The following is a 15,804-nucleotide window of genomic DNA, read 5'->3' as shown; positions in this document are numbered from 1 at the left end:
ATTTCTGCTGTTAGAAAAATGAAAGGATTCGTTGCATTATTTCTGGCCCGACAGGTGACTTTTCTTATTTTAACCAATTTAGTTTCTAAAGAACTGATAAGACAAACAAATCTTTGAAGGAACTCCAAAGTAGATTTGATCTCCCTACATTTGACAGTCCCATTTTTACACATGATCTACTTTGTTTACAAATTGCATGAAATGGTATCATCCCATACGGGTTTTGAGGGCCTCAGCTTATCGAGTTCTCATGCTTTTTGTTTCCGTACCGATTCATAAACAGTGGCTGATCACAGAAAAACATCCAGCAAAAATTATCTCTAATGTCCACTGTCATTTAGCTCGTATGCTTTCAAATATTGAAGCTGAATGTAAATCCCCGGTGAGCAGATAATTTGTTTGCTTTGCTCATTTGAAAATGTCATTGTTTCGCCTGATGCATGATAAATAAGCCTTATCCAAGCAAGCAGAAACCATGTTAGAACCATAAACAAAGCATGTCTTATCACTAAGACATGGCTGGATTTTTTGTTAATCCTTATTTCTAACATGGTAGGAACTTCTTGTTACTTTTCTTTAGTAGTTTATAATAAGTGCATTTTCACTTGTTTTGTCTCAATTCATCTGATCAGGCAAGATGAGGTGTAGTAGTTGCACTTTATTGCCAGCATAGCTTAAGAGAGATCTTTTCTAGCCTAGTAAAATAATTCTGTTTTGCTCAACATGAGTACAAGCTGAGGGCAGAGGGAGAATGACTCAAGTTCTGGATAACATTATGTGAAAACCTTGTTGAACCAGTTGGAAAGTATCCAGAATTTGTGAAGTTATTTTATGTTGATGCAGACGTGTGTTCTTATTTTTGTTTTCCGTTGGTAGAGCACAAATATATTACAAACAAAATAATGATCTCTAAAACTGTTAACACATACGATTGCTGTAGTTATTTTGAAAAATCATGAAAGTTTCATTTTACAAAAATTCACGCGGGTAGGGCAAGGATATTTGGGTTAGATTTTTTTAAAGATATGTTTACTAAAAGTAAAAATTGATCCAATAAAATTGCGCAATGATGTCACTGTTTTATATGGACTGTGAAAGTTAAGAAACCAGGTTTATTTAAAAGAGAGTTTGGAAACGAGGCTAAAGTAGTTTTCAATTATTACTTTGTGAATTACTCACACAGCAACACAAAACATGAAATAACTCATACACTGAAAGTAAAATTCATACTGCACTGTGATCTTCTGAAGATCATGCATGTTGGAGAAATCCTTTAATCTCCCCTGGTAGTCATTCTGTTTGGACAAAGGAGGGGTGTAACTGCCTTTTGCATGAAACTCCTTCAAGCCGGGTCTCCAAGTCGAGCTTCTGCCTTACAGAGCTCCCCTCCCCCACTCGGCTCCCTCAATCAAGGGGCAGCAACAATTAGCAAACACCCTTTGGAACTGCAGGTCTGCTGAGCTCTCTAGACGAGCTACTTCTCAGTGCAAATGCTGGTAGAAACAATAAAGAGGAACATTGCAGGACAAGGAGCAGGAGTTTCTTAAAGAGACAGAGGCCCAATTTCAAAGTGTTAAATTGCAAAGTAAAATTCCTTTTAAGTCATGTTTTATATATAGAGCATTTTTATAACAACTCAAGGTAAGACAGTTAATTGATTGTGCTATAAAATGTTTTTATGTGCCTGGAATTTTCACAATACTGCCCCTTTAATAAGCTCCTTCTCTCTCTGATACTCCACCTTCCACACATCTTGACACCTATGTTTGACCTTTATGCCATTTACAACCGTTTTTAAGATCGCTGGAGTGAGAGGTAATTTGTATGATAAATTCAGCAGACCCACAGTTGTGTTTGGTAATTGCTGCTGCCACTAGTCTGATGGAGCTGTATGGGGACAGCGTGGTGAAAAGGGGCTCAGCAAGGCAGGAGCTTGGCTGGAAACTGCAGCTCCAACAAGAAGCAGCGCTGGTTTGGCATTCTCCTTCAAGGCTTTTGCAAATGGCATTTCTTTCATTACAGGTTTCAATTTAAAGTCTTCTCATGATTATGTAGCTCAGAGCTTTTCAAGGCACTGTAATTTATTGTGGGGAGCCTCTTAGAAGCCTTGAATTTGTCATTGGACTGCCACCACCTCAAACATTTAAAGGTGTAAATCATGTACAGAAAATTAATAGGACCGAGATCCCAAGGACACTGTACATGAAGTGCACTGTCATGATCAAAGCACTTAGCTGCCTAAGGCTGGGCGTTGAAATAATTAAGGAGATTTAGATATTTCAGGATGCAACCTGCCAGCCATTTAAAATTAGGACAAAGACCCACAGGAGCACAGCACTCTGCAAAATGAAGGCTTCCTTTAAAGTTGCCTGTACACTGTGAGAACATGAAACCAAAATCAAATTCATTGTTTGTGCATACAATCTTGGCCAGTCATTCTGATAAAAACAAAAAAAACCCATTCTCTTTATAATCTCTGACATGTTAACACTTCAGTTTGAGGGCTTGGCAAACAGAATATTAGCCACTTATCAACTGAAGCTTTTAGGATCTCCCCTTTGTAAAGTCAAATTATGCCAGTGCACCTTACATGTTGCTCTTAGCAACAAACATGACAAAGGCTTTTCCGTGTTGAACAACACAGCTATGGAGAAAAATGAAACCAGTCCTTTTCCAAACGCCAATGCTTTCTGATGAATACAGATTCCCTATTTTCAAATCTGCAACCATGATTCTATCAGAAAAAATATGAAAAGACACCACACCGATGAATCACTGTGGCATTGAATTCCTGAATGTTTTTCCTCCAAGGATGGCCAGTCATTGTGCAGCTGCTGAGTGGGTGGCCTAGGATTCTTTTATTGTTCATTACAAAGTAATTAGAGCTCAAAATATAGTAATTTAGTAGTCCCGCAAGAGTGACTGTGGGAGAGTAAACCCCATGAATACCCACTTAACATTCATATCCTCTAGAGTTTGAAATGTGTGCTTTTTATATTGCAACACTGAATTCAGAATAAAAGTTAAACATCTGAGGGAATTGTAGGATATATCCCTCGGTTAACATTAAGACGTTTGTATGAACTGATGAGATTCCTTTGAAAGAAGAATAATATTTACATATTTGTAAGTTGGATTTAGGGTGGGAAGCATTGCATATAACTCCCACCTACTGACACAAATAACGGTACAGTTTTAGATGACATTTTTTAAAAAGATGCAACATTTTGAAATAATTTATGTTGGATAGGTTACAATGAATGACTTAGATCCAGTTTTAATTATAAACTGGAATGACTCAGTCAAAGTCCAGTCCCAAATCCAATTGAGGATTTGTAAAAACATAAAATTTATGTTAACCAGCTTGAGCTAAATTGCAAAGCAAAGCTCAATTTACCAAAGTTTTAATCTCTAGGTTCATGAAGTTCTTCCTTCCATAAAAAACACACAGCTGAAACTGGCTGTGTGTCTGCAGTAACATGGTGACTGATCCAGGAGGTGGTGTATACTATTGCAGTTCATTGGTGAGTCCAGGGGTTCAGAAAAGGGACAGGGTGACAGAGAGCAGACAGACAGGCAGATGATGTGTGGAGAATGGAGCAATGGTTGGCTTGGGTTGTGCTTGGAGCAGATCTTTCTCGTGGAGGGAGTCCAGCACTGACGCAGTTTCTTCAGCCTGGGAGCACGAAAGGAAATCGGGTAAATAAAAATAAACTTCCGAATAATCTGAGATTCTAGTACTCACAAGGCACAACTCCTGAGACTATGAAGAGTAAATGTTAATTATCAGACACTGAATGATTGTCCTGCAGATCCTTATATCTCCAACAGCTTGATTAGGAAAATTGCCAATAAGTGTGTAGTTTGCATCCAGCTCACCAACAGAGATCCTCTGAATGACAGGATGATCACAGTACACACTCGCAGCAGGGTCACGGCAAAATTACAACAAAGTTTGTGTTTGTAATACGACAAAACATAAAAAAAAATAAGGGATGTGAATCCTTTTGAAAAATACTGAATACATTTTATTTGTCACATATATTTTATCACAGCCAACAGTCTTTGGCTGCTTATGGAATTTCAATCCTGACTCTAAATCCCTTAACTTCCCTGGTTAGTGGTGCATTCATGCATCAAATCCAGAGCAACAAACTTACACGAGCTCAACGCAAACGGCACAGCCACAGCAAACCTTTATATTTATTTATTTTTTGAAGTAATCCACTCATGCTAAAGTTAAAAATAGTAAACAGTCCACCAGAACTGGCCAGCCCAAAGTCTCAGTGAGGAGCCAGTATGTTGGCACATCATGTCTGTTGATACGAGAATAATCAGACAAAAATAAACATAGGCATATGGTTCTTCATGAAATTGTCTGGTCACAACACCTGCCCAGAGGTCAATATACGTCTGTTGAGTCAGTTTACTGTGAACAACCAGTTGAATTGTTAAATGTTTTTTAAGGTTTCATTATTTTTTATTTAAATAAAAAAAAGTTGCATAGTGGAATATTTTGTAGTCTAAAAATGTTAAGGGTTTGTGTTTTAAGACCTTTAACACATTTTTAAAATATCTAGATTTTTCAGGTTTTGGCCTGTTAACCAGTCAGAGCAAGGGACTGGGTAATTCTGAAATTTTACCAATTATTCATTCCATCCATAGTCTACCGTTTAGTACGCTAGTTTGAAAATACCAGGAAAAAGCTAGTCAGTGAAGTATTTTATTTAAACAGATGATGCAAAAAGGAATCTATCAAAAAAGTGTGTTTTAACTAGAGAAACAAGTTTAGGATGAATGAATCTGGCCAAGTGGCAGACTCATTCATTCAGCTGCAAGACCAATGTTGGTATATTGTTTGGCTTCACTGGAATAGCCGGCACTGTGGTTTTCTAATGAGCACAGCAGAGTGGAGCTAACAACAAGTCATGCCATGGTTCATGCTGTCTTCGACAGCACGCATGGTTTTTGGCCAATTAGAGTGTTTTCTGTGAAGAAATGAATTTCATTCTGATCTTTTTCGTCTTTTATTTTCTAACAGCACACACTACATCCCCCCTATAATCATGAGTGCATATGTTTAAATAGAGTTTTGCTTGTGTGTCTGTGGAGAAAGTTAGTCTGCATTATTCAAACAAATATTAAAGTTCATCCAACCATGCAAATTTGCATGTGTTGCTCATTTTCTTGTCTGTGTCTCCTGGTTGACATTTAGGCAAACTGAAAAATGCATGTGTGTAAAGTTGTTTTTGTGATTAAAAGTGTCAGAGAATCTAAAAAAAATACCATCATGATCATGTTTCCTGGGTCATACAAACGTGTTCAAAAAGAAATGTTTATCGTTGTCGGAGCAAGGAACAAGAATAAATGTCTCTTATCTCTTTTCAAAAACTGTTATGCAACAGGCAGCACTGTTGCAACTAGGCAACAATGGAAGGAAGGGAATTGCTTGCTGAAAACCAAGAATATCTTACTGTCACACTACTTTCAACCAGTCGAATGCAGTTTACCTCCAGTTTTTACTGTTGATCCAAGTTTTTCTTAGCCAAGGTCAGAGTGGTACAGAGAATAATTTGCAGATTGTAAACCCCCTAATGTGAATTCTGAACCTGTTACACAGACATCGGTATGAAAGGGGTTGTTCATTTTGTTCCATTGTGTGTGTTTTCCGGCCTCTGAGGGACACACAAAAGCAGTAAAGAATCCTGGCATGTGCTCAGATGTACAGCTAATACATTTATTGTGCTATGAACACAGTGTAGACCATAAGCATCAAGACACAGCACTCCAGCAACACAGGATTTACACAGCCTAAATTCAGTTACCCCAGACTAGACTCGTAATTAAGTACAGAACAAAATTTATAATACAGTCACATTTTCTGCGTATGGTTCTGCATTACAGTATTTAAAATGGGCCAGGAAAACAATATTACAACGCCTGACTGACATTTTGCATGAAACATGTTCTTATCAGAGCTGCACAACATTTTGTTTAAATTACAATCACAAATTGCTGCCTGGATGCAATATGGAGAAAGCCTTTATATTTTATGTACCACGTATTTACACTCTGTTTATGAATAATATCTTCTGCCAACTGGATGTGCGCTCATTACCCACGATGCCCACACTTTATACTCGTCGGCTCACTTTATTAGGTACACCAGTTCAATCCCTTTTTAACACAAACAGTAAATCAGCCAGTCACTTGGCAGCAGCTCAGTATATTCAGTGGTCTAGCTGTGGTGAATATGAATTATCGAAGTTCAAACCCAACATCAGAAAGGGGATGAAGTGACTTCTGAGACACTTTAAATTAAGCTTTATTGTTGGTATCGGACATGCTGGTCTGAATATTGATGTACTGGGATTTGCACTTACCACTCTGGTTTACAGAGAATGGTCTAAAAAAAAGGAGAAAAAAAAAGAAAACAAGTTCTGCTGCTACTTTCTGATGCTAAAATCTCTGACTAATGCTTCTGACACCTTTTTGAGACTATGCCATGAAGAGACTAGTAAGGTGTATCTAATGAAGTGGACAGTTAGAGTAGATTTTAGTGGCCTAAATGCTGAAGCTCTTGGAAGGTGGCCGGGACAGATGATGATGATGGAAAAGAGAGAGAAGGGTGGATAAAATGTGGGTTAAATTGCAACTGATAATCAACATTTGTGCAAATCTTTCCTAATGTTGATCAGCTGTAAATCTCTTATTTTATTCATTCATGCCATCAGAAATTTCTGTCAAAATGTTTGAACCACAGTTAGAAGCTGGAAAGCTCCCATAAAGTTTCCTGATATTTTGTGTATGCTAATATGGGATAAACTAACAGACAGTTAGACAATGGACTGAAAAGAGGAACAGATGGAAAACCCAATATGTCCTGCCTCTGACCAAAGCTGTTGCTGGTAGGGAAGCATAAAAAAAGCACACCTCACAGGCAGCTCATCTTTGCTTTGAAGCCTTTTCCCATAATAGCTTACTTGTATGATTGGTTTTCATGGTAAGAAGTCCCGTGACAATTATTACAGGGCCTTCAGGTGTTCGACTAGAACAGGAAGTCACTCTTGAATGATCCACCTCAATTAGTTTGAATGTAGAAATAGACTCTGTGTGTCTTTTCACATGCATATAACCAGGGTTCATCATGTTCTCAAATGCCCCACTATGGAAGAATGATCATTGTTTTTCACCACCAGGATCTTCAGAGTTCATATCTCTGCACTCACACATTTTCCCAGACGTGGCTGAATAAAAAGGCTATCTGTTCTGTTGTTTGTGGAACTTTAATCTGGAAATGCCAGTTTGGCTCACAGTCACAGACCATTTAAGAAGCACAGCAACCACCCTCCAACATGGCCATGAATCATGACAGATCCAAACTCCACTTCATAATATAATCAGCAAGTTGTTGTCACATGCAGATTTGAGAAAAAAACAAGAAGGAAACATGCAACAAGATGAACTGACTAGTTGATTTTTACAGTGCCAATGCCAGTGTTTTAATGTTCTTTAAAAAAAAACAAACTAAAAGCTTTCTTTTTATTCCAGTAAACAACCACTTCAGTTTAGATTTTCATGGTAAGCCTCACATTTTTGAGCTATTACCACCAATGTAGCCCAGTCAACATATATATATATATATATATATATATATATATATATATATATATATATATATATATATATAACCAGAGTCTATATATATATAGACTCTGGTTATAATGTTTTTCGATTAATGACAATTGTCACACACTGGCCACATCTGAAAGATGGGAAAAAATACACTTTTTTCCCAAAAATATGTTATAGCCGCATATTTCAATATTACCTTAAAGACCAACACAAAGTAGCACATAACAGTCAAGAGGAAGAAACTTTTTTTCTAATTTAAAAAAGCAAAACTAGGACAATTGTGGTTTGTATTTTTATTCAGCTCTTTTTATGTCATTGCTATCTAGAACCACATTTTGCTACAATCACAGATTTAAGTATTTTGGGTTTTCTCTTCAATTGCTTTGCAGACCTAGAATTTTACATCACTGAGTGAGCATCAGTTTTCAAGACTTGCAGCAGATTCTCAATTTGTCTTTGGTAAACATTCAGTTGAAGCTCTGGCTGCATGTTGACATGGTGTTTTGTTTTTTTTCCTTGAATCCTCTCTGCCCCAGACACAAAGCTGGAAGTTATCTAACAGAATTGAAAGGTAAAGGTCACATTTTTATGGTAGCCCTAAACGGGCCTCCATCCATCTTCATAAACTGTCCAGCTTTTCTGTTCCTGCTGGAGAAAATCATTCCTCCAGCAGGAGTAATTATTCCTAAAGCATAATTACTTTTTTGTTTCTTTTAATGGCTTGTAAATGTTCATGTATTTGTGCAGTATTAATGTTAATCCACACATTTATTTTTGATGTGGTCAGATTTAAATTATTTCTCTTTTCTTTTAATTTGAAAGAAATTTGAAAAGCATGTTGCTCTTACACACCACAATTATGGACAATGTTGTGTTGGTCCATCACATAAATACAATTCTAATATACATACATTCAAATTATAAGGGCGGAAAATCATAAAGGAGGTTAAGCAGATGAACGGTGTAGCTTCACCACTAATTTTTAGGTAGTTGTTTTGACACCTGGGATTTTTCAACTTGACATTTAACAGTTTGCCAAATATGGAGCTGCTGAAAACCAAAAGAAGGCTGTGAGGTTTGAATGAGTCTTTCACCCTGAGGTCTTTTATGTACTTTTGTACTGTATCCCATTTACATCCAATTTGAACCAATTCATTTCAACTCGGTCTAATGCAATGCAATCAGACATCAATTGAACTCAAATTTAATGAATGTTTCAACCAAATTACACACATCTTAATTGAATGAATGATGAGTTTCAGGGATGCACTTTTTTAGCACCGTTTTTTTATTTAGACTTTCTACCGTTTAGGTTGCTGTGGGCAGACTATTAAAATCACTCCTTATGAAACATAATTCACACTGTATCCTATTGACATGCTTTGACAACTGTGTTCTCACAATTGCTTGTCTCACCCGGAGGCTGTTTCACACAAGTGTGACACAAACACAATTTATCAAGAGACAGCTGACTTCAAGACTTCACTTTTACCAGCCCTCTCTGCTTCATGACCCAAATAGGGTCCCCAAATTCTTCTTGCCCCAGCAGCTAGAGAGTTTGCAAGCTGTCATGTTAATAATAAATACTACCAAGTAGATCAATAGTTAATTTTACAAAAACATTTTAGGCCTGGTTTTATTTTCATCATTCACTCTTACCGTTTCTGTCAAACAAGCGTACATACCATCATCAGTAGGACACTGACACAGAATTGGTTACATTAAAATTTTAACCTTGTAAAACATTGTTAAAAATATAGTCTAAACATAAATGGCAATGTGATCATGATATTTTAGCATTTTAGAAATATATTTAGACTTCTTTCAAAGTCACCCAATACAGAAACAGCTCATTATCTTGACCTGAAACACAACATCCAGGAAGGTAAAATTAACCAATTCCAAGGAGAATTTCTAAGTATGCAATGATTGAGCATGGTTAATTTTATTTTCTGAAATATAGCGAGTTATTCCTGAAAACTTTTTTGAAAAGCCACAAACTATCTAAATGTTTAAAGTATCAAACATAAATTAATCTCCATTGATCAATTTTTTTTTCTTGATTACAGGTAGATAATCCTAAAAAATAACTTTTCTAAAAGGAAATAATGTTTTGAGTCGCTACCACTAAACGTAAAGGCATCATCCTATATGCATGATGACAGAACTGGTAACATCTAAAAGTGTCTCACATTAACCATATATGTGTCTCTTTCTAAAACAATATATTTTAAATGGAAAAATATCCAATGGATATGTGGCTGTTTGTTGGCAACACAGAAAAAGAATGGAATGAATGCTATGAAGATCATTTATTAAAGGAATGTTTCTGAGCTCTGTGGAAGTAAACAAAGACAGGAAAGAATGAATTTCTCCTCACCAACCACAAACAGTCTCTTTGTTGAAAACATTTGTTTTGTCCCAGGATCGTGAAACAACAGGATTTAAAGAATGGACCAACTCGCACCTGAGGGAAGAGAACACAACAGTGCTGGTCAAAGTGAAAATAGACTGCTTGAGCATGGACACAAGAGCAATTGTGGGTGTTGTGAGGATAGATTTTACACAGACCAGAAGTTGCGTGATAGAAAGTGTCCTGGGAATAATGTGATGACAGCTCTATTAATCAATTCAGTTAGATGATCACAAGTGATACACAGACTCACAAGTTTGGAAAAAGTAAAGCTTGCGCAATCATTGCCTCACTAATAGACAGCAGGCTATGCTGATGACAGTTGTTTGGAGAAACGTGCTGGCCTGTGCACATTAAAGTATAAATGTTGGTTAGAGAAGGAATAGAAATTACAGTGTTTAAATTACTTCAGATGACAGTTTCTGTCACAATTGCTATTATAATCTTGCGACAAGACTTGCATAACACAAGGTTCAACCTTCTTTTTCTTTTTTGCTGCTTACAGCTCTCGGCCCTCGGTTGCCTTTATCTTGCTTTCTTTCTTTTACACGTTTAAAAAAGAAAAGTTTTTATTTTTTTGTCATTGAAATTAATAATGTGAGCTGCAAGCCTAAAGAAATTGAACAAAAACTAAAAAAAAAAAGTTGATGTTTATTAAACTAGGGTTACATATATTTTCATCCCCAAATTGCTATATTTGCGGGCTGTTTTCCAGATGGACCCAAGCAGATGGCTGAAGCTTCCAGTCATGTGATATAATGAGAGAAGGTTGCAGAGAGCGATCCCAGAAGGAGGAGATGGTGATGCATTTTAAATGTGTCATCATGGTGGGAGAGACCATCGACTTACTGGTGTGTTTCTTTTCCTCATTCTCATTTCATGTCACAGCTGAAACGACACTTCAGTATCTGTGTTTTATATGTGTGTGTGTGTGTGTGTGTGTGTGTGTGTGTGTGGGGGTGTGTGTGTGTGTGTGTGTGTGTGTGTCTGTGTACACCAGTGCATCATCCCGCTGGGCCAAGGACATAGGAGCATTTCTGTGTACTATATCTGCACCATTGGAGCCAAAAACCAACAGATTATTTTCCAAAACTGTCTGAAATCACTTTGCTTTGTGTGAGACTGAGGTCAAAAAATCAGGCCAACAGATGTTTGTTTTTTATTCACTTTTATGATCTTTGCTTGTTAATTTAAGAAATTGGGAGCACCCCGTTAAGGTTTTCAACAACTGACTGTGCTCAGATTCTAATTTTGTATTGAGGACAGCTATAAAGATTCTTGGTCATGCGGATTGACAGTTGGAGGTCGATAAAACAAACGTGTGAGAGAAAGATGCCAGACAAGAAATAAATGGAAAAAGATGTTAATTAATAGAAACTGACATGTTCTCTACAAGTCCAAATTTAAGAGGCACAAATAGTTTGATTAAAATACAAAAGTTGTCCAGTAAATAACATTTATCCTAAATTTAAAGCCTCCAGCTTACAGTGGGACTACTTTCTGACACTGACCTATGGTCATGAGATGTTACCATTACCATAAAAAATAGATCTCAGATACAAATGTTAGCAGGGCTTTTATTACATGAGTAAACAGGCTTATGGGTCAACTCAGCAAACTAAGCTCATAGTAACTCTCAGCAAATTGCTAAAAAGGTGACAGGCATATTTGCTTTAAAAAACCCACTCACATTTAAACTTTCTACAGTTACGGCAGTGAATTTCTTGCGTGATTTTAGTTTAAACTCGTCTGAAGTCATTAATGGAACCAATCCATGAAATTAAATGGTCTGAACTAGTTGTCTTGGCATTCAGCTGCTGAAGGACAGCTCACACTCCCATCACAAAGATGTTGTCAAATATCAACACAATAAGCCGCTGCTGTAATTGTTTTTTTGTTTTGCCATATTTGTATGGAGCACCGATCCTTTTGATTCAATGACTTCAAAGACTGAAAGGCTTCCTCTCAAGTACATCAACCTCTTTTTTGTTCTTTTCTTTTATATCTGCTTCAATGTGTGCCTTATGGGCCCATAATATAAAATAGGTCTTTTATATTGTGCACTATCCTCTTCACATTATGTTAAAGTGCTCTGGAAATTTTAGCAAAAGCAGATGACAAAGAAGCCTACCTAGACATTCCTAACAATTGGATAAAAATACTTAAGCGCAGAGCCACGTAAATGAATGAAAGCCTACAGAAACAGTGAGAGCTTTGAATGTTCTGATTTCAACACAGTTAGTACTTATGTTCATAACATTTAATGACAGCACTAGATAAAGGAATGTGTTCATTTTAATCCCTCTCACTCCACCTTCATGCATTCCTTCTTCCTTTCATATTACTTTAGCAAATACAAACAATGTTCACATGCATTACCATGGAAGCTACAGTGTATGTCCCAGTGGCTTGGTTAACTTTAAAACGATGTGTAATTAACAAGATTGTTTTGGTGGCAGCTGCCAGCTGAATCTCTGTCCACAGCATCATAAAATGTTCCACCAGGCCTCCCTGCTATCACAAATCAATGCAGAACGAAGCTTTTAACATTGACTGTGAAGGTGTTAGGTATACATAATGAGGCTGTGCTTTATCCCTAGCAATATCCATTTTTCTAAGCCAATATCGTAAAAAGGATATGTTTGAAAGTAAACAGTAAATATTGCCTCAGGTCTGAAAATTGTCAGCTTTGCCTTTAAGGGACTGCCCCAATTATTTTGTTCTGTCTTTTTAACATTCTGTTACCACACTGCACAGCTGGAGATGGCAAACTGGTTTGTCGCTGCAGGAGAATTGAATCAAAAAGGTGAAACAGTGTTAACACCTTTATTCTTAGTTTGGTTTGCACAAGGAACCTTGTGGTACTCCACAAGTAATTATATCATAAATATGATCTCAACTAACACAATGGGTTCAAGCTTTTGTAAGATAATACCGTGGTTGATAATACAGTTCTGTATGAAATGCAGCACTGAGTCATGACAAGACAAGTATGGACACACCCCATTATCTCAAGTTATGAGAAGATCATGAGTGACTTTCAGCTGATCCATTTATGTGACGTGATAAGCTCTGAGCTCTGATTAACAACTATTTTATCCAATAATTCAGGTAAAAGTGGATGAGTAGAGACGTTCACATAAATACTCGCGCAATACTCCTTTAATGTGCCTCTGCAACAAACCTAAAGAAACATCAAATAAAATATAATAAAGAAACTGAAATAATGTTCTTTGAGTGAGAACTATCTCAACATATGCAAAAGACAAGTTGAAATGAACTCCGCAGTCCTTCAGCTAGCTCCTTAGCTAGCTCACACACACGTAGAAGTCCGTTAGCATTAGCTCCAATTAGCCTTCAGAACATGTCCCGTTTTTTGTACACAATAACAATCACAAAATTAACTATGTGAACCTTTTTGACTCTATGTGTATAAAAACATATTTCTACTGACCTGTGGTATGATAAATACGAGACAAACACATTGAGCGTCCTTCACATTCAACTGTAAGATTTATTCTTCTTGTGGGCTCAATCTTCTCTATGCCACCAATGCCGCAGCGCACCTAGCGGTTTTGTGTGGAATTGCACGTACTAACTGATAACACTAAAGAACTTATCACAACGAGAAATTAAAGATACAAAATGAAAAATTATGTTGGGGTGCCTATTTTCTTAAATATTGTTTTTATTTACCTATAACTTGTTTTTCACCCCTCTACACCTTAAACTTAGCAACATTTAAAAACAAAAAACCTTGTCAATTCAACAGAAAACAACAAAAAAGTTTACTTCAGCACCAACACAGACTTTTGTTTCACAGTTGATTTCTGCCTAGGGAAAGGACAAATAGAGCCAAAAAGAAAGACTGTGAGAAAAAAAAACTAACAAAGTTACAGAGTTCTGAATTTGAAGTAAACATTGAGTTCATAATGTTCCTTATAAGGTTTCTTCCTGCTGCATTGCAGGTGAGAAAGTTAAGGCACGTGGTAACTGGCCTTCAGCTGTTGAGACTCATTTCCAATAAAGGAACCTTCATTCGCCACAATGAGACTGACTAATGTTCTGCCAGGTAAAGTATAAGGAGAGGAATTTTTGAGGAAGTATTTATGCCTTTGCAGTTTAGCCCTTTCATAAACATTTGAAGTGAAAGAAACTGCTTTCTAGATTAATTGAAATTGATGAATAGGCAGAGAATAATCAATAGCATAATGCTGTATGCTCATGTCCTTACATACCCTCAGGTTTGGCCAGCCTTTTTCTATTTCATGCAGAAAAAGTAAACGCTTCTATCCCTTTTGCTTTACAAAAGGGATAGAAACTTTGATATACAGTTTTCATTTTCCAAAGAAAGGAAAAACTGATAGTTGCAGCAGTCAATACTGTAATCATACTAATATGTTCATGAATAAAATTCAGACATGTGTACATGTGAGTAAGACAAGGGAATTTTATTTGTATAGTATATGTCAGCAACAGGGCATGGGGCGGTTTAGGGATGTAACTACTTCTAAAAAACAATGTTGCAATGTAATTCATGTAATTCACATCCCTGATGTTCATGACAAATAAAAACCTTTAAAAATATGAATATTCAAAAGGTTACGACGTTATCATCAATACAATCTGAACTGTAAGTGTGTCACAAGTGATGAGAGTAAATATATACTCTGACCTAAGTGAATATAAAAAAACACGGCAGGTCAAACACTGGGTAATAAAATAAACATATCTGGATAAAGATATTCAGTCACTGACAACTTTATTAGGTGTCTTTGATAGCTTAAAAGTAGAAGCTGATTTATAGAAATGTCCATCTCTTTATGATCATGTTGTACCAGTCTGTGGTTGACTATTTCATGAAGCTCAAATCAGTACAACCCAGTACTTTGTATGGTGAATACAGTGGTTAGCTCTAGTCCCCGGCTTGGACTCCTTCTGCCTCTGAATGTGAATTTCTCCAGGTCCACTGGCTTCTTCCCGGAGTCCAAAACATGACAGTTAGGTTAGCTGTTTAAATTGCCCTTAGGTATGATTTTGTGACCACTGGATATTAGCACCAGCCTTCTTCCATGACCCTACACAGATAAGCAGTTATAGATTATGGATGCTCTGATATGATGCAGGAACATTTTTCTCCCCTTTATTTCAGAATGCATTGGTTTAGGGTTCAAACATCCTCTGATGTTTTCTATTATTCTTTTTTCAGCTCATTGCTATAATTATCTGTTCCTCTAGTCATTTTCTGGCTCACTTCCTCTTCGTATTGCATCAGAGTCACTTTCCTTATTGCTTCCCTTGTGCAATTTCGTCCAACTTCAAATATCACCCTTCCCCTTCCTCCAAATCTCCTTTACACTTCAAAGACCTATGTAATCTTGCCACACTCCCTCCTTTCAGAAATCAAGTATGCTTAAATACTTCACTCTTTGAGCATCAAATGTGCTGGAAATAATAACCACAAAGACTTATTTCAGCTAAAATAACTGTCAGGAAGCAAATATGGAACTACCTTTTTTTTTCATCATTAATATTTTTAGCTGTATTGCTAAAAATGTATATTTTTGAACTATGCACACTGGAATTCATGGAGAAAGTTGACTCTAGATCAGTGGTTCTTAACCTTTTTTGAGGTACCGAGCCCCCCAGTTTCATATGCACATTCACCGAACCCTTGTTATTCCTCCTCCTCCGGGTCCCACACTTTAAACAGGAGGGCGTGTTTTCCCTTCAACGCTGTATTTAACTTAGGGGGA

At 36.9% G+C, this 15,804-nt stretch overlaps 1 long non-coding RNA gene across 1 annotated transcript; it reads right to left on the bottom strand.

Annotated features, from left to right (window-relative positions):
- Nucleotides 1-3,325: 3,325 nt before the first annotated feature.
- LOC145550837 (uncharacterized) lies at nt 3,326-14,324 on the bottom strand. Its single transcript, XR_014086603.1, has 3 exons — nt 13,503-14,324; nt 10,016-10,102; nt 3,326-3,676 (listed from the first exon to the last, which is right to left on the bottom strand). It is a non-coding gene; the product is annotated as an uncharacterized LOC145550837 (long non-coding RNA).
- Between the last annotated feature and the right edge of the window lie 1,480 nt (nt 14,325-15,804).

Source organism: Poecilia reticulata, chromosome 2 (genome assembly GCF_904066995.2).
Source record: "Poecilia reticulata chromosome 2, P_reticulata-male-v2, whole genome shotgun sequence".
Lineage (NCBI taxonomy): Eukaryota > Metazoa > Chordata > Actinopteri > Cyprinodontiformes > Poeciliidae > Poecilia > Poecilia reticulata.
This window is presented reverse-complemented; position numbering and strand designations above follow the sequence as displayed.